Below are 18,990 nucleotides of genomic sequence, written 5' to 3' on the forward strand. Positions count from 1 at the left end.
CGACACATGAAAATATAATAGCATAGGGATCAGAGTACAGCTTGAAAGCAATGGTATGCTACTGGCCGATCAGAAGTCAACTTTGTGTCGCGCACTGGAGTATGTAGAGTTCAGAAAACCAGGAAGGCACAAATTTCTCTACGTGCTAATGGGAGCATGTAAGACTGCATGCACTTGAATACCGGATAGGCCTATACTTCGGTTTAGTTTATGACTGTGGTCTTGCAAGAAAAATACAAATTTATGGAATAATGGACGAACTTCGTGATCGCATTCACGACTTCCTAGCGTCGTTCTTCACGGGCGAAACTGACTAGCCTAAAACTCCCTTCGCGGGACTCCAAAGGAGTGTTATCCGGCCGTTGCTGTTCGCAGTATTTATGAATGATGAGAGGTATAGCATCGGAAACTCTGTGAGGATGATGCTGTTGTGTACAGGAATAGTTCTAACGGCAGGTACCCAGCGAAGTGCAGAAAGACTTACAGGTGATCGATACTTTGGTTAGAGATAGGCAGTTGACTTCAATCGTACACGAGCGTTACGTATTCGCACAAACAGGTGAAATGACATATTACTGGCGTTCAATCGCATTAAATAATAAGAACTGATAGCTGGGGGTAATCTTCTGAAATAAGGACGATCAGATAAAACCGGTTGTAAGGGGAGCATAACCAGATACTTCAAGTGGAAGATTTCCTACGAAATGTCGTTCACCCACGGAAGACATGGCTTACAAAAAATGGCTCTGAGCACTATGTGACTAAACATCTAAGGTCATCAGTCCCCTAGAACTTAGAACTACTTAAACCTAACTAACTTAAGGACATCACACACATCCATGCCCGAGGCAGGATTCGAACCTGCGACCGTAACGGTCGCGCGGTTCCAGACTGAAGCGCCTAGAACCGCTCGGCCAACCGCTCGGCCACCAGCGGCCGGTGTGGCTTACAGAACCGTAGGTATAAATAATACTGGTACTAGAAGTACCTTCAGTAGCTTGCAGAGTATATTTTCCGGTATTCCTCGTCAGTCTGCGATCCGTACCAGGTAGGACGACTAGGGGAGATATCGGCACGATTCTTCACGGGTACGTTTACCAACAAGGAAACATCACCAACTTGAACTCATATTTTTAGGAGGAAAGAGCACATCAACAAGATAGCCTGAGCAATCGATCCCGAGCGAAAATCTGGGCCGTAATTCTGACAGTACGGAGTTACGACTTTCTGAATGTACAGCTTTTGAATTTCTCACGCGTCGGCTGTTTTCACTCGCTCCGCCCACTGCATCCGCTTAACTCTGGCATGCCAACGCATTTTCCGTAATGTGTAGTACCAAGGCGGGGGGAGAGGTGGTAAGGGGTTACTTTAACGCCAGCACAAAAAAACTAAATAAAATCAAATTCCATTATTTGTCGTTAACTTTCCATACTTTTTAAACAGGCATTGATGTAAAAGTCTAGTCGAGAACCTAAAAATATCTTTGAGCACAATCTTAGGGGTACCAACGCATTTTCTGTAATGTGTGCAGAGAAGTACTTTCAAAGCACGACAAGAAAGTTAAAAAAAAATACAATTTCGTTTCATTCATAACACGCCTTTTAAAAATATATAGATCTGTAAGAAGGGTCCTGAATCTGAAAATATGAATATGACATTTGTTGCGAAAAGTCGTATTCACTAGCAAGACTTAAATTTTCGGATTGAGTTTTACTGAAAAATTTAAAATAATTACGGAATCTGGCAAAAGAAATCATTAAAAACAATAAATATTTCTGTCAAAATTTTAAAATATAAATTACATGACTACATTACAATATTTTCAGGATGGAGGAATGAAATACGCCCCCCTCCTTTCGTACTGCGGCGGTTAATGCTCCAATGCGAAGTACTGTATAGCGGAGAGAGTAAGAGGTTCGTATTCATGACAACGACGAAACAACAAGCGCTAGTGCTTTGTTCTGATCTATTACTGGTGCCGAAGATCTCTTTGCTTTGAACACTTTCATGTTGCGTTTCACAAATGTCGCTATTTAGTAATGAACATCGCTGTTGTGCGTTGTTTTCTTTGAATTGAAAAGTTGACGCTGTCAAAATCGAGGAGTCTTGTTAAAAATGGTTCAAATGGCTCTGAGCACTACGCGAATCAACTTCTGAGGTCATCATTCGCCTAGAACTTAGAACTAATTAAACCTAACTAACCTAAGGACATCACACACATCCATGCCCGAGGCAGGATTCGAACCCGCGACCGCAGCGGTCGCTCGGCTCCAGACTGTAGCGCCCAGAACCGCATGGCCACTCCGGCCGGCGAGGAGTCTTGTTATTCTTCAACGTGTTTCGCATGATTACACTGTAAATCGAACATCATCAACTCCAATTCAAAGCAATTCTTCAGTTGCTAAGGTTTATTCATTTTCATTTTTAGGTATAGTATTGAACATATATGTGCGTGACGTTGACATATTACGCACTCTTGTCGTGCAAAACAACGAAACAACGTTTTCTCTAGTAAAGTTTCAAAACACGTTCGACAGACCGACAGACGTGTGTAACCCCTCCCTCATCTTCCTTCGCGAGGAGGAAAGTTCCAATCTGCGTCCGGCCATCCAGATTTCGGTTTCCTGAAATTTTCCTAAATCGCTCCAGGCAGATGCCGGGACAGGTCGATTTCCTTCTCCATTCTTGAAACATGGCGGAATTGTGCTGTCTCTAATGATCTTGGTACCGACGTGCCGTTAAACCCTGATCTCCCTTCCTTCCCTTATCTTTCCTCGCCTTGTCACTCCGGTGTACAGTATGTCGCGCTCGGGTACTAGGCGGCTGACAAACGACATGTGCGTGCCAAGTTTAAAAGGTCGTAACTGCTTACTATCAGAATTGAGACCCTAATTTTCGCTCGGGATCGATTGCTGGGGCTGTTATCTTACAAGCGTGTTCTTTCCCGTTAAAATACGAGGTCAAGTTGTTGCAGCTACCTTGCAGGTGCGAAAGAGTTATGCGGATGCTGATCCAGCTCAAGCTATAGACGTTGCTGGAGGATCATTATGCAACGCGGGGAGATTTACAGGTAATCGGCAATTTTTTTATAAGACAACGAGTGGAAGGAGGGCGGATCGTAGTGAGTGCTGTGACAGCCAACTGCAGAGCCGGAGGAATAATTAATGAACCCTGTGTTCATCTCAATCGCGATCTCCATGGCACCTCTAGACGTTTCTGCCTCGGCGGTTTACGCAATACATTCGCTCTCCTAGCTGCTATTTAGTATCTCCCGCGAAACGAGAAATTCTCTCCCTCTTTCTGACTCCAATCTGCAATGGCCACAGCTTACTGCTTGCAGCTCTGAAACAGCAGCTGTTTTATCCCAGGACAGCAATATCTGGAACCTGGTTTGCACCGGAACGAATAGCATCGAACAGGAGCAAACAAACGAACGAGCATTCTCAGACAAATCGCCAGTGTTCGCCACCACCCGCTTGTCTCTGTGAACAAGCGTTTACACTAGAGGGAACAGAAGAGAACCCGAGCTACATGAATACTGCTCGTCAGTCAGGGATCCGCACCAGATAAGACTGATAGAGGAAACAGGGAAGATGCAACGAATATCAGCACGGTTCTTTACAGGTTCACTTAGCAAGCGAAAAAGCGTCAAAGAGATGCTCTGCCAATTCCAGTGGCAGAGGCTGCCTAACAGGCGTACCGCTGTTGGGGTTGTTTGGGGCAGGAGACCAAACAGCGAGGTCATCGGTCTCATCGGATTAGGGAAGGATGGGAACGAAAGTCGGCTGTGCCCTTTCAAAGGAACCATCCCGGCATTTGCCTGGAGCGATTTAGGGACATCACGGAAAACCTAAATCAGGATGGCCGAACGCGGCATTGAACAGTCGTCCTCCCGAATGCGGCATCACGCTGTTGTTTACTGTAAAAAGTTCCGGGATCGTAAGTCTCCTCCTAAATACGTCTCGCGTAAAAACCACGAACATAAAATCAGAGAGATTCTGCCTGTCACGGAAACTCTGATTGTTCTCCCCGAGAACCAAGAGCGATTGGAACAGAAAAAGGGGGATGTGAGGTTGGTACACAAGGTACCCACTACCAAACACCGTGGGGCAGCTTGCGCAGATGTAGATGCAGATGCGAGCGCGCTGTCCTTGACGAAGTAAGCAAAACAGAGTAGGAAACGAAGCATTTAGACGTCGTAGTTTCTACCTATACCCGAGATGCGTGGAGGTAATGCGTATTACACAGAACTGCAGCTCCAGCATTGTTTAGCGCTATTACAAAACATTGCACATATTCGTATTAAAGCTGATGTTTTTCGCTGGCTCTTCATTACGTATGAGGACGAAATTTAAAAGCAGAACACCAATTACCGATGACCAATATAACCTGAGAACGCTTGACATTTACACTCTTTTTATTAGTAATCGGAGAAATTTAAGTTACTCATTATTTCGAATGTCAATAGCTGCAATATATATCACTTTTTTTTTTTCAAGCCTGCATTCGAAACACTTCGAAGATGTTATTAATCTACTTAGAAGAGTGATAATGTCAATATAGTACGATTAAATAATCGCAAAATACACTGTTCAAAAGACTTAGGGGAACAGTATGTTAAATCTATTTTGGTACAGGCGGTATCAGTTATCTTATTGCACGGCTCGAGATCTTCGCTTTCAATATAGACAAAAATTAAAATCATTCGCCACGTGTTGGCTGTGTTACTTCTTACATTAGCAGGTGACCCCTCAGAAGGGAGTGGGTACCGGCGCCCCAGTGTTTTCAAGTGAGGTACATACACACCCGTTGTCATTTGCGGACGTTGTAGTCAACCAAGCACATCCAATGGGAAATCTTAATGCAGCGCAAGTTGCAAGGGCGGTCCTTCGGTCGCGTTGCTGCAGATGTCAATGTCTCTCCATGTATCGTCCACAGGTTGTGGACAAGTCCCCGATGCGTTACAACTGCACGTGAAGACCGCTACTCGGGCATCTCTGTGCTGCGGCGTCGTAGGGATATCGCAAGAGCACTGCGAGTCTGTATCAGAAGGTTCACGGGTGCCGCTGTGTCCGACCAGACTCTGATGAACGGGTTACCAGAAAGAACTTTACGGCCCAGACATCCTGGTCCAGTACCCCGCTTGATACGACAACACCTTGCAGCTCGCCTTCACTTCTGCCGTTCCCACGTCAACTGGCAACTTCGTCACAGGCGAAAAGTGTTATCCATAGACGAGTCCAGATGTACTCTAATGCCAGGGCCCCCATGGCGGACATCAGCAGGGATGTTTTGCGAAGCCTCGACACTGAAGTAGTGGAATGGCCGGCGGTGAGTCCTGACCTAAACCACATAGTGAACACGTGGGACATGCTTGACAGACGTGTTCGTGTCCGTCCCCAAGAACTCACGTGGGCTCTCACTGAAGAATGGGAACGGATAGCACAGGGTGACTTTCGTAGACTTATATGGATCGTGGCACCGTAGGTGTCAGCAGAGTTAAACGCTCAAGGAGAACATATACGTTACTGAAGCTCTCAGAGGCCAATGAAAAGCACCCAGGGCGACGGGATGAATGATTGTTTCTACTTTGTTTTTTCGAAATCTGTCAGACATTTCAGTTCTTTTTATGTAAACGATCGAGGATGTAGTAATGTTTTGTATGTACGTCATTTGTGAAAGCTGAAGGTATAATTTGGTAACATGATCAGTCTCTCGTTACTGTTCAATGGAGTATGGGAGACGGCTAAATTCATCTTCCCCTGATTCTTTTGAGCAATGTATACAGGTATATACGACCAGTCACATAGGTCACTTGATAAAATCTGTTGTATAGTTAGTTGGAGGGCAGATACCGTTATCCCGAGAAAACAATTTTTATTTCCCATCATATGACGCATCGGACATGTGATTTCAGCTACCACGAACGTAAGTAACAAGACTGTTCAAGTCTTTCGTATATTTTTAATTGCAATCAGCATAATGGATAGATATCCGTACTTGTTCTGTTTGAAAGAGATTTACTGTCTTTTTCATTTTTAATAGAAATAATTACAAAGACTGCGCTTACTCACTTCGTTCCCAGCAGATGCAAGCCTGTAATGAATTTATCGCCATTCTGTCGCCTCTGAGTGCTCCGGGAATTTTCTAGCGTCACATTTCTTTTCCTTGGATATTTGTTCTTTTGATCTCTTTTGACTGCGAGAAGCAGCTATGACATCGACATTCTTTTAGCAACGACTTTACACACATTGCGTAGAACTTCACAGCTCACGCAACCGATATCAACAACAAAGGTAGACAAGATAGCGGACAAAAGCTTAGTATACTGATTAAGAGCAAGCAGAGAAGACGCGAACTTGCTTCGATAGTTTGAGGAACACGAGCGAGCAATCATCGAATGCGAGCCGAACACTGCAAAATGCAGCTGCTCGCGCTCGCCTACCGTTTACGCTAGACACAATTCTCGATCGCGGATGCCCGCTGGTTTACGTTTGGCTCCGGTGTAAGACAGGTTCCGCAGACTGCACGCCTGCGGGTGGTACGTGTTCGCGCTGACGACGTAACGCGGGCTCTCCCGTTTGCCGTCTCTCTGCTTTCTCCACGCAGCAGAGAGCCGTGTTCCGTCATTGTCCACGGCGCTTCACGGCGAGATGTTACGTTGCTATATGGGAGCACGTCTACCAATCTGTTACAAACCCAGTACTACAATGAGTTCTGCACTCACCGGACAAAGTACCGGCCACCTGTTAGCAGAGTATACTAGACAGCTTTAGATGGTGCATGTCTGGTACCATGCGGCTATATGTCTCTCCTAACCTGACGTACACATATCAGTGAAGCCGTGTCTACGCATAGGACCGGGTATTAAGAACAACATGGAGATGTGGTACAGAGGCAGAAAGGCGTTGTCGTGTCTGAACGTCCCCACGACCACATCTTCAAATGAACTTACCCGATTTGTAGCTCTATCGACTCCAATTGCCCAACGTGTCCGCAACGAAATATTTACCACTCGCAGGCGTGTAGAACGGCGTAAGCACAGTGGTGCTAAAAGCATCCTTATGGACAGTGACAGGAGACGTGTTATTCGCATTTCTAAAGCAGACTGAAAATGCAGCTGCCAGTGGAGGCAGGACCACCTCAACCAGTTTCCGATCCAACAGTGTGAAGCGAACTGCCCGTAATGTACATTTAGAGTCTGGTATCCCGAATGAGATAAATACAGCCGCTTGGAGGCGCCTAGTGTCTTCGGACGAGACGCGACTTTGCCACTCTCCAGATGGCGACTGCCCAGTGGGCTGCTTACCCAGCAGTATGTGGAGGGTGCAGTTGAGACCAGAGGTAGCTCTGCGATGTTTCGGATGTTTTTCGTGTCACCTCATCTACGATTATTCGTAGACAAAGTGTTATCCTTTCTTTTGCATCTTCATCATGAGTCTGCTGTACACACACTCGTCTCCCAGAATGACGACACACGTTCCCCAAGGGCTGCACAAACACGTTCCTGGTTTGACTGAGACAACCCATAGCACCTGAACTGACTCCCTAAATCACCCATCTTAATTCCTTAGGCAATACGTGCGGATGAAACATAACCAACATCATCCTCGCAATTTGGAAGCCCAGCGAGATCAAGTCAACACAGAGTGCGCTCACTTGGATATGGCACTCTTAAGAAACTTGCGGGCGCACTACTTCGATGAATTTAGACGATTACAAGGGCTAAAGCCAATGTTACACACTGAGTCACTGTGATACGAGCCAACAGCTACTAACTGAAACGACGTAACATCTTGCCCACTGTGAATGTTTTGTAAAAGACACTACGAGGTAAAAATTCCCAGACGCCAATACCTGTTTGTACAGCAACTTCACACACACAGATAGAACTGGAGGGGGGGTTAGGGGAGGGCATTAGAGAAATTCTTACTGTGAAAATAGTTTCTGCATTGTCTTGGTCGTCAGGAATTGACAGCTACGGATTTTAGACGTAAAGTAACATAGGGTAACATCTGGAGAAGATACTAAACCTGAATGGCCACCAGAAGGCGCTAAAATTATCTATACGACCGCTCCGCAGGGTATAATGAGCACTTAGACCGCTATCAAAGAAACATTTCTTCAGTAACTCATTCTTCAGATCCGTTCAAGTAGGTTCTGAAAGAATACATGGCCATAACGTACCTGCAATCCTGCTAGTTTATATTATCAACTAGAAAAATAACAATGTAATGCCTTATTAAACTGCATTTTACGCAGAACAAAAATCTGTTCTCCCTCATGACAACGGCAACTTCAACGTACCCATCAGCTCTACCTGGAAGGTAAATATTGTACTGACAGTGCTTTATATTCACGTTAACAGCTAGCCAATTCTCGGCGATAAATGCTATAAAATCACCGTAGCTGTCAAGTTAATCCATTTGTTTCGTCCGCCCAGAACACTGCACTGCAGAAAAGTGAGTGCAACTTTACACCTCTGTCATTAGAAAGCCTTCGCACGGTGAGAATTACGTGCATTTTTTACTGTATTCATTTTATGAATCGTAGTGTCACCTGTTAATTGCTCAATATCCAATAGAACAACAGAACCACCGACAAAATTTATCGAGATTTATTCATTAATTAGAGTTCCTGCACGAATCGCAGAAGTATGGATTTTGTGCAATCGAGGCGATAGGTCCGCTACACGAGAGAGGGGGGACGAGGCGACGGACAGAGAGAGGTGACGGACAGAGAAAGATGGGAAGAAAGAGGGGGAAGAAGAGGAGGAGGCAGAGAGGTGGAGGGAAAGGAGGATGGGGACAGGGGGAGGAAGAGTACGACGGAATGGGGGAGGAGGGGATAGACAAAGAGAGTGGGATGAGGGGAGGTGGACAGAGAAAGGGGGAAAGGGGAGGTGGACAGATGGGGGAGGCGAAGGAGGAGACGGACAGTGAGAGAGGAGGAGATGGTCAAAGTGAGGGAGGAGGCGAACGAGATGTTTGCATAAATGTGACATAAACATGTAGGGCAAAGCTGTGGATAAACAGCTTGAATTAAGAAGTCACAGTACGGACCAATATCACAAAACCATACTTAAGAGCAATACACAGAGAAACAGGAAACTTTAAAGCAAAGACAGCTGACGTTCAAAATGGCGACCGAGTATCGTTAATGTAGTCTCTGAATTGCCGCTGCTGTACCGCTGAAGATCACAACCTGAATTTATTAGAGTGCACAAATATGAAAACAACTTAGATAATAGTACACAAAGAACTCTAAATTGTCGATAAATTCTCACTGCAATTAGTTCGAAGTTCACTGAACTATGAAACGTGTAAATGTATAAGTTCATTAGACTTTGTCAAAGAGATCTTTAATGGCACCTTCAGGTTGTGCTTACTACCTGTCTGGTTCATTAATTTGTTAGATGAAGGAAAAACTTAACAATGTATGCTACCATGTTTAATGACTTTGTATTCCCAAAACCGAAATTTACAAATATTAGTTTTGTGCGATGTACACTATAAGTTAAGCACAATTTAATTTTGCCTCGCCTCTGAATTTCGTACTTCGTTGTACTGGCCACTGCCACAAGCCACCTGAAATAACATAAAGACGATGATCAGAGCCCAGCTATCCCGCACAAAACACGGCAACGTCCGAGATGACAATACAATGTGGTGTAAACGTATGAGGAAATATTGCAGTTTCAACGTAGCGACCCAGGCGGGTACTGCGGGCCTAATGGAAGATAGTATTGGCCGTGGGTCGTCCTCGCAAAAACGACTGCCTATCTACATTACAGGTGAGACGCCACAACTTCCAACTGCTGACTGACTTCTTGAAACAGCAGACATCTGGCGTACGTGCGTCGTACGCTCTTGGGTGCAAGGCAATTGTGCGTTTGCGTGCAGGTGCTCGCAGACACGCTACGTGACAATCCGCTGCTGCTCTGCGCTACTCTTACACTCTGCAAGCTAGCCCACGGTATGCAGTGGAAGGTATTTCGGGCAACACAAACTTACCCTGTTCCACCTCAACAGTCATTTTTCTCCGTGATGCAGAACGATTTTCTTGTAAGTCTGATATCTGAGTCATATGGGTCTTGCCGTTGGTGTCGGAGGCTTGCGTGCCTCAGCGATACAGATAGCCATACCGTAGGTGCAACCACAACGGAGGGGTATCTGTTGAGAGGCCAGACAAATGTGTGCTTCCTGAAGAGGGGCAGCAGCCTTTTCAGTAGCTGCAGGAGCAACAGTCTGGATGATTGACTGATCTGGTCTTGTAACACTAACCAAAACGGCCTTTCTGTGCTGGTACTCCGAACGGCTGAAAGAAAGGGGAAACTACAGCCGTAATTTTTCCCGAGGGCATGCAGCTTTACTCTATGGTTAAATGATGGCGGCGTCGCCTTGGATAAAATATTACGGACGTAAAATAGTCCCCCATTCGGATCTCCGGACGGAGACTACTCAGGAGGATGTCGGTATCAGGAGAAGGAAAACTGGCGTTATACGGATCGGAGCGTGGAATGTCAGATCCCTTAACCGGGCAGGTATGTTAGAAAACTTAAAAAGGGAAATTGATAGGTTATACTTAGATATGGTGGGAATTAGTAACGTTCGGTGGCAGGAGGAACAAGACTTCTGGTCAGGTGAATACAGGGTTATAAATACAAAATCAAATAGAGGTAATGCAGGAGTAGGTTTAATAATGAAAAGGAAAATAGGAATTCGGGTAACCTACTACAAACAGCATAGTGAAAGTATTATTGTGGCCAAGATAGATACGAAGCCAACGCCTACCACAGTAGTACAAGTTTATGTGCCAACTAGCTCCGCAGATGACGAAGAGATTGATGAAATGTATGATGAAATCAAAGAAATTATTCAGATAGTTAAAGGAGACGAAAATTTCATAATCATGGGGTACTGGAACTCAATAGCAGAAAAAGGAAGAGAAGGAAAAGTAGTAGGTGAATATGGAATGGGGGTAAGGAATGAAAGAGGAAGCCGCCTGGTAGAATTTTGCACAGTGCATAACTTAATAATAGCTAACACTTGGTTCAAGAATCATGAAAGAAGGTTGTATACATGGAAGAGGCCTGGAGATACTGGAAGGTTTCAGATAGACTATATAATGGTAAGACAGAGATTTAGGAACCAGGTTTTAAACCGTAAGACATTTCCAGGGGCAGAAGTGGATTCTGGACACAATCTATGGGTTATGAACTGTAGATTAAAACTGAAGAAACTGCAAAAATGTGGGAATATAAGGAGATGGGATCTGGATAAACTGACAGAACCAGACGTTGTAGAGAGTTTCAGAGAGAGCAATAGGGAACGATTGATACGAATGGGGGAAGAAATTCAGTAGAAAAAGAAAGGGTAGATTTGAGAGATGAAATAGTCAAGGCAGCAGAGGATCAAGTAGGTAAAAAGAGGAGCGCTAGTAGAATTTCTTGGGTAACGGAAGAAATATTGAATTTAATTGATGAAAGGAGAAAATATGAAAATGCAGTAGATGAAGCAGGTGAAAAGGAATACAAACGTCTCAAAAATGAAATCGACAGGAAGTGCAAAATGGCTAAGCAGGGATGGCGAGAGGGCAAATGTAAGGATGTAGAGGCATATATCACTAGGGGGTAAGATAGATACTGCCGACAGAAAAATTAAAGAGACCTTTGGAGAAAAGAGAATCACTTGTATGAATATCAAGAGCTCAGAGGGAAACCCAGTTCTAAGCAAAGAAGGGGAAGCAGAAAGATGGAAGGAGTGTAGAGAGGGTCTATACAAGGGCGATGTTCTTGAGGACAATACATGGGAAAGCATGTAGATGAAGATGGAATGGGAAATATGATACCGCGTGAAAAGTTTGACAGAGCACTGAAAGATCTAAATCGAGACAAGGCCCCGGGAGTAGAAAACATTCCATTAGAAGTACTGATAACCTTGGGAGAAACGAGATGGCAGTTACAAGAGTTGAGGGGTATGAAAGGGAAGCAGTGGTTGGGAAGGGAGTGAAACAGGGTTGAAGCCAATCCCACATGTTATTCAATCTGCATATTGAGCAAGCAGTAAAGGAAACAAAAGAAAACTTCGGAGTAATAATTAAAATCAATGGGAAAAAAATAAAAACTCTGATGTTCGCCGATGACATTGTAATCGTATCAGACACAGCAAAGGACCTGGAAGAGCAGCTGAACGGAATGGACAGCGTCCTGAAAGGAGGATATAAGATGAACATCAACAAAAGAAAAAGGAGGATAATGGAATGAAGTCGAATTACGTCGGGTGATGCTGAGGGAATTAGATTAGGAAATGAGACACTTAAAGTAGTAGATGAGTTTTGCTATTTGGGGAGCAAAATAACTAATGATGGTCGAAGTAGAGAGGATATAAAATGTAGACTGGCAATGGCAAGAAAAGCGCTTCTGAAGAAGAGTAATTTGTTAACATCGAGTATAGATTTAAGTGTGAGGAAGTCGTTTCTAAAAGTATTTGTATGGAGTGTAGCCATGTATGAAAGTGAAACGTGGACGATGGTAAATAGCTTAGACAAGAAGCGAATAGAATCTTTCGAAATGTGGTGCTACAAAAGAATGCTGAACATTAGATGAGAAGACCACATAACTAATGAGGAGGTATTGAATAGAATTGGGGAGAAGAGAAATTGGTGGCATAACTTGACTAGGAGAAGGGATTGGTTGGTAGGACATGTTCTGAGGCAGCAAGGGATCCCAATTTAGTATTGGAAGGCAGCATGGAGGGTAAAAATCGCAGAGGGAGACCAAGAGATGAATACACTAAGCAGATTCAGAAGGATGTAGGCTGCAGTAGGTACTGGGAGATGAAGAAGCTTGCACAGGATAGAGTAGCATAGAGAGCTGCATCAAATCAGTCTCTGGACTGAAGACCACCACCACAACAATAACAACAACAACAACAACTGAGTCTGATGAAAATTTCTGTACTACTAGTTCAAGCGATTCTTCTTTCGTGAGTGAATTACCGCCCTTTACGACTTTTCCAGTGAATCTTATCCTGACGTCTGGTATTCCAGTTAGAAGTCATTCCACTTTAGGTCGCTTCCCAAAGATGCTGGCAGATGTTTTAAGTTTGGCACTGGTTCCATTTACATTTGTGAGTGAATTACCGTGCTTTTCGACTTCTCCAGTGAATCTTATCCCGACATCTGCTTTTCTAGTTTGAAGTCATTCCAATTTCGGTCGCTCCGCAAGGATACTCGCAGATGTTTTAAAACTGGAACTGTTTCCCCTATTTATGTGCTGTAAGCTGAGATTGTGTTTGGTAAGGACTTTTAATGTCAAGACGTGAGCCCCTGCAGGCCGTCCTACATGTCACTGCACTTTTTTGGAGACGGCTCTCTTATCAACACATCATCAACCACGAACAAGATCTGGGAGCCTCCGTCGGAGATACACGGTTCATTTAACATCTCGGTCTATGAACTTCAGCTTGACATAATTACTTTGCCAGCCTGAGTTTACTAGCACAAACCACTTTCGTCTGTTTCGTTCCGCAGGCAGAACTTTGTATTATGTCGCAACTACATCTTCACTATGTTTATATTGATTCCTATTTCTTCTGAAAGCAATTTATTCAGAAACGTAGAGAAATATTACTCAGCTCTTCTAAAGTATAACAACATTGGAATACAAAAATTGATGATCGACGAACTCGTGAATTGCAGATTTTCCAAACAATCGATATTGTTTTCGTAATAATGGAAATGCTTTCAGAAATCTCTAACAGCCACAGTACTTTGTTAACTTGTTTATTTTTTTTAAACATTGCAACATCTTTCGGTGTATGACATCATTATACTAAAACGGCTGTACAAATCATTTCATATGAACACATACACATTTTGATACACCATATTACTTTTGTCTTGGCGTATGTTGCGGACCGTCTAAAACGGAAATATAGTATGTTAAACAAGTTTGCTGGTAACACGAAATGGTAAGAACGACACATGTTGGTAATGATTATAACAACGTGTAGTAAGTGTACTTCACGAGTATACAAAAAAAATCCAGATGGAAGCAGGAGAATGCGCTACAGCAGGACAGCCATTTCTCGCGAATACACTGATTAAGTAATGTTCGTATTAGCAATAGACCAGAAAAAAAGAAAAAAAACACGCTCTCCTAAATGTGGTTCATTTCTGTCTGATGAAGAAGTACACTAGTTGTGCTGAGTTAAGCGTCAATACATTCAGACAGTATGCACTCGAGTTAAATGTTTTAGTATTGTCATTTACGCCTGCTGCTGAATTCTTGTTTTGTACAATGTCGGAATAATCAAATAACTCAAGCAGGTTCACAAATAACCGGGGTAATATGGATGTAGGTGGCCGTGGCTCTTCCGTCACGTGCCTCTTTTGGCAATTACTTTATCGCTGGTCGTAGGCAACTGGGTAGCAGGACACGGTAGTCACAGAAAAACCTTGAGTCTAATGATTTCGTTCGGCGGAAGATACGACTTGACTGCTGTTGTTGCCGATATGGATAGGACGAGATTGAGTATTATTTGTTTATAATCACAAAGACGTTTTGTTTCCGAATTTTTCTAAGATTTTGGTTGTGGCTGTTAGCACAGTTTAAATGATTGAGAATGGAATGAACAGCATCGATATTTACGACCACTGTCATCACAAACGTTTCGCTGTTGCCTCGTGACACGTCGCCACTTTCACAAATTGTACTTAGAAAGGGATCCAATACCTTAGCTTCAATTGCTGTGAGTGGAACTTAGTAATACTGTATAAATATTTGGATGTTCCTTTTTCTGGGATAAATTTTCGAAGTTGTGGTCAGAGTCAATACAGAGAGCACAATCTAAATTGAGCAGCGGATGTGTTTACTATCACGGAAGTTCCGCTGATTTCCGTAATTATCGAGATTTCGGTGTGGCAGTTTGGCTGCTTAAATTGCTGCGAGTGCAGTGTGATTGGACTGGTTGGCTGCCCACATCCAACTCACGATTCGTCGTGTCCGGTTTCATTCATCACGCGAAACGTTATCAACGGTAGCACGCAACGGAAAAATTGGCGGACACAGCAAGTGCCCTTCAACCGGGTAGTTGCGTCTAAAAATACTGTTAACAATTTTTAACAAACAGTCGCGATGGAATAGCAGCCGATATAGGCTTGAACTGCGTATTCATAATGTTTGAAGTGAACTTTTACGGTTACGAGCACGGAGTCAACACTTACGCACACGGGCAAGTCAGCTCCGCATTGCAGCACTGGATTCCTGCTATTCCAAGACTGCCGTATCGCTTTTTCACTTACAGCAGGCGCCCCGCCTGGAGGCGGGTTACACAGAGGACGATATGCAAGTGTCGGAGAGGAACGGGATTCAGTGAGGTGGCAAGAGGGGCGGTGGGGTAAGAGCTATAAATAACTCGTTCCCTTTGTCGCCGCGGACAAGAATGAACGCTACTGTACCGCCGGTGAGGCGGCGTCTATGGGAACGGTTATCAGCTTCCGGAATGTTTCGCGGAAGGGCACTGGCAAGGAGGCTGCCAGCGGCTGATAACACTCAGAAGTGTTCAGAACCAGGCCGCCTCTGGACATGCGAACATTACTCACATAGGGGCCACCGCGTTCTCCGTCCTCTAGAAATAATTCTTAATGTTGGGATCATCATTGATTTTCTTGTAGTCTTTCAGCACATCCGTACTAGCTATCTGCAAGACTGCCTCTGACGAATGAACAGTGTTATTTCAAAATGACGCATCCGATTTCACAAGACTCTTGTCTTCTGCACAAACGACGACAGAAACTTGGACCGAGTTTTGAACGTACGCATGTACATCACTCAACTGCTAAACCCGCTCCCACTTGCACGTTTCCTATCTAACGGCATCCAGTAACAACAGAAGTTAGCTTTTCAGAATTTCATATAATTATCGACCAAATTGCTTTAATAATCTACACATATTGAGTATAATCGTTTAAAAGAATAAGACTAGTATTAAAGTTATAAACTTTGTGTATATCTTGGGACTGTATAACTCACAGTGCGCAAATTGCTAGGACTATATTCATCCAGTATATGTAAATGACATCACATACTGATTTCCAACCAACTTCACACCTAATTTCAAACCTTCTGGAAAAGTTGTTTTCGCTAACACTCAACCTCTCCCCCCACAATAATGAAAGGAAAAAATGTTTATCGCTCACTACATTCTCGCTGTTCGTGCAGCAGAACTTAAGCGTCAGACACGAATACTTCACTACTAACTCCATTCGCAACACGTTTTGCAAAAAGGATCCACAGATAACACTGTATCCACTTGCAAAATTACGTCACTGTACGGTCCTAAGTTCAGTAAACATGACGTCGTAAACATTGAGGTGTGATGTAAAACCAGATTTTTTTTTTTAAAACGGAGCGCAAACTATGCTGACTACACTCATCGAGCGTTTGATAATGACAGTACTTAGCGTTTCTACATGAGAGCTCAATTCCTTAAAGAGTCTGAGGTGGGGGACTTTAACTGGCAAAACTGGAAGTCATACGGTTGCCTGAAGGAGTCCCGCTTGTGGAGGTAGCTCGCTCGATCGTTCGTTCACCGAAAGCCGTTTCGCCTTCCCCGTTTCAACAGGAGCTGTTCAGCTACAACTGTGAGCTGTTGGCAGGCTTTTGCGTTTCTTTGATTCGTCAGACAGCAGTACTAGACTTTACGTGAGACAGTGTTATTCCGCGATATGGCTCGAGCAGTTGGAACACAGCTCCAAGTTTTCAGAAGGCAAGAGATGCATGTCATGTCACAGTACGAGCAGTCTTCATACGCTTTTTTAAACAAAGTGAACATATACGAAAACTAGGACATGAAAACAAAAACAAATATCATCGAACATTTCAAACATAAGATACTGTTTAAATGCGCAAGTTGTATGCTACATGTTACGGAAATTCATCAGTATGTAAACAAATTGCGTAAAAACTTGGCATGAAAATAGTTTAAAACTGATGAAAATGGTCCAAATCTTTATGTGCTAAGCTGAAAATGGTGTGTACACAATAAACTACACAGGGTGTTACAAAAAGGTACGGCCAAGCTTTCAGGAAACATTCCTCACACACAAAGAAAGAAAATATGTTATGTGGACATGTGTCCTGAAACGCTTACTTTCCATGTTAGAGCTCATTTTATTACTTCTCTTCAAATCACGTTAATCATGGAATGGAAACACACAGCAACAGAACGTACCAGCGTGACTTCAAACACTTTGTTACAGGAAATGTTCAAAATGTTCTTCGTTAGCGAGGAAACATGCATCCTTTCTCCGTCGCATGGAATCACTAATGCGCTGATGCAGCCCTGGAGAATGGCGTATTCTATCACAGCCGTCCACAATACGAGCACGAAGAGTCTCTACATTTGGTACCGGGGTTGCGTAGACAAGAGCTTCCAAACGTCCCCATAAATGAAAGTCAAGAGGGTTGAGGTCAGGAGAGCGTGGAGGCCATGGAATTGGTCCGCCTCTACCAAACTAAACTGACAATTTATATTGTATTGTAAATGTACTGTACTGAAATTTTTCAGTAGTTTAACTAACAGGTAGCACTGAACATGTTGCTCTTAGTGGGTTAAATTAACAGATGTAATCGTAATTACGACCTTCCGTCATAAGACAATGGCGGAATACTGAATTCAGTATTTCGTCACACACAAAATGCGGCCAGCTTGAAGTCGTGCTCGACATGAGGAAGGCATTCAGTTCTGTACTGTCGTTTAATGGCTGGATTTGAGAGTACTAGAAATTTAATGCTCTACTGAAAACGTTCCCACATTTCCAATAAATTTCATAGTGAATTCAGTGGCGCCTAGTAATCCCACAATAGCAACTACCTCACACACGGGTAAAAGTGCAAGACGTTACGTCTTACATTTTTGCCCGTGTTAGTTTTCGCCATCAATCATTACAGACGCCGTATACAAATTTTGCATCTGGACGCCGCCGGTGCCCCAAGCGGTCGCTTCTGTCGCTTGGGTCTTCCACGGCAGTTTTCTGAACACTGTGGACGTCGAGTCTGCCTACCTGTGCAGAGGGCAGCGTTCTGCAATATAATACCGGAGTGCAAGAGTTCGATCCCGGGTCTACTTTTTTGCTAACACGTTTTTTACGGCTAGCAAGTCGCTTTCCTGTCTGCCTGTTACGTACAAATTTAGCTATTGATTTTAAACGAGCTTCCCGATGAGAAGACTTCAAACTCTCAACATAGCTCGGAACTGGACGACAATGCAATATTAACTCACTTTCGTGTGTGGTGCGTGGCTGAGGATACTTTGTATACCACTGCCGTTTCCCGCGGTAAGAACGATTGGCGATAAGCCTCCATGTGAGTTGGATTCTCACTAATTTTTTACTTTCATGGTCTTTTCGCGAGGTATACGTAGGAGGAAGCAATATATTGATTGACTCAGGTGAAGAGAAGCTGAAATAAACCTGAAATTTGCCACTTGTTTATGTTCTAAACTTTTCAAAAATTTTTACCTCGATTAAAAAATTCACACACACAAGACTAAAAAGTAAAAAACATTACTTAAAGAAAAACGTTTTAATATAACATGTTTTTAAAACTGACTAAAAAGTATAAAATAATTTTTCTAGCCCCGTACAGATTCCTAGCCCTATAGATATAGCCGTGAAAATTTGGGCTTGTAAAATTTTAACAGCTATGAAAACATATGTAAGTTTTACAACGAAAAACGTGAGACGCATCCAATACGCAACAGTAAGGAGCACAGAGAGTAGGTGTCGTTTCGAAAAATTACAACAGTTCATATCGTTTGCTGCGCAATACAATTGTTACTGACTTCGGTGAAATGTCCATGCTTACCATGCTTATCTACTGCAAGCGCTCCAAGTTTCCGTTTAAAGTTTTACAAGTGTTGTCATAGATAGTAAAAATCCACAAGGACAAATTTTCAAGGCTTGTCTGTATCGGGTTAGGAATGG

At 43.5% G+C, this 18,990-nt stretch overlaps 1 protein-coding gene across 3 annotated transcripts in view; it reads right to left on the minus strand.

Moving 5' to 3' along the window:
* The window catches only part of LOC126473609 (E3 ubiquitin-protein ligase ZNRF1), a 733,622-nt gene that overhangs the window by 561,217 nt on the left and 153,415 nt on the right, over positions 1-18,990 (minus strand). The gene's annotated exons all lie outside the window — the stretch shown is intronic.

This window comes from Schistocerca serialis, chromosome 4 (assembly GCF_023864345.2).
Source record: "Schistocerca serialis cubense isolate TAMUIC-IGC-003099 chromosome 4, iqSchSeri2.2, whole genome shotgun sequence".
Lineage (NCBI taxonomy): Eukaryota > Metazoa > Arthropoda > Insecta > Orthoptera > Acrididae > Schistocerca > Schistocerca serialis.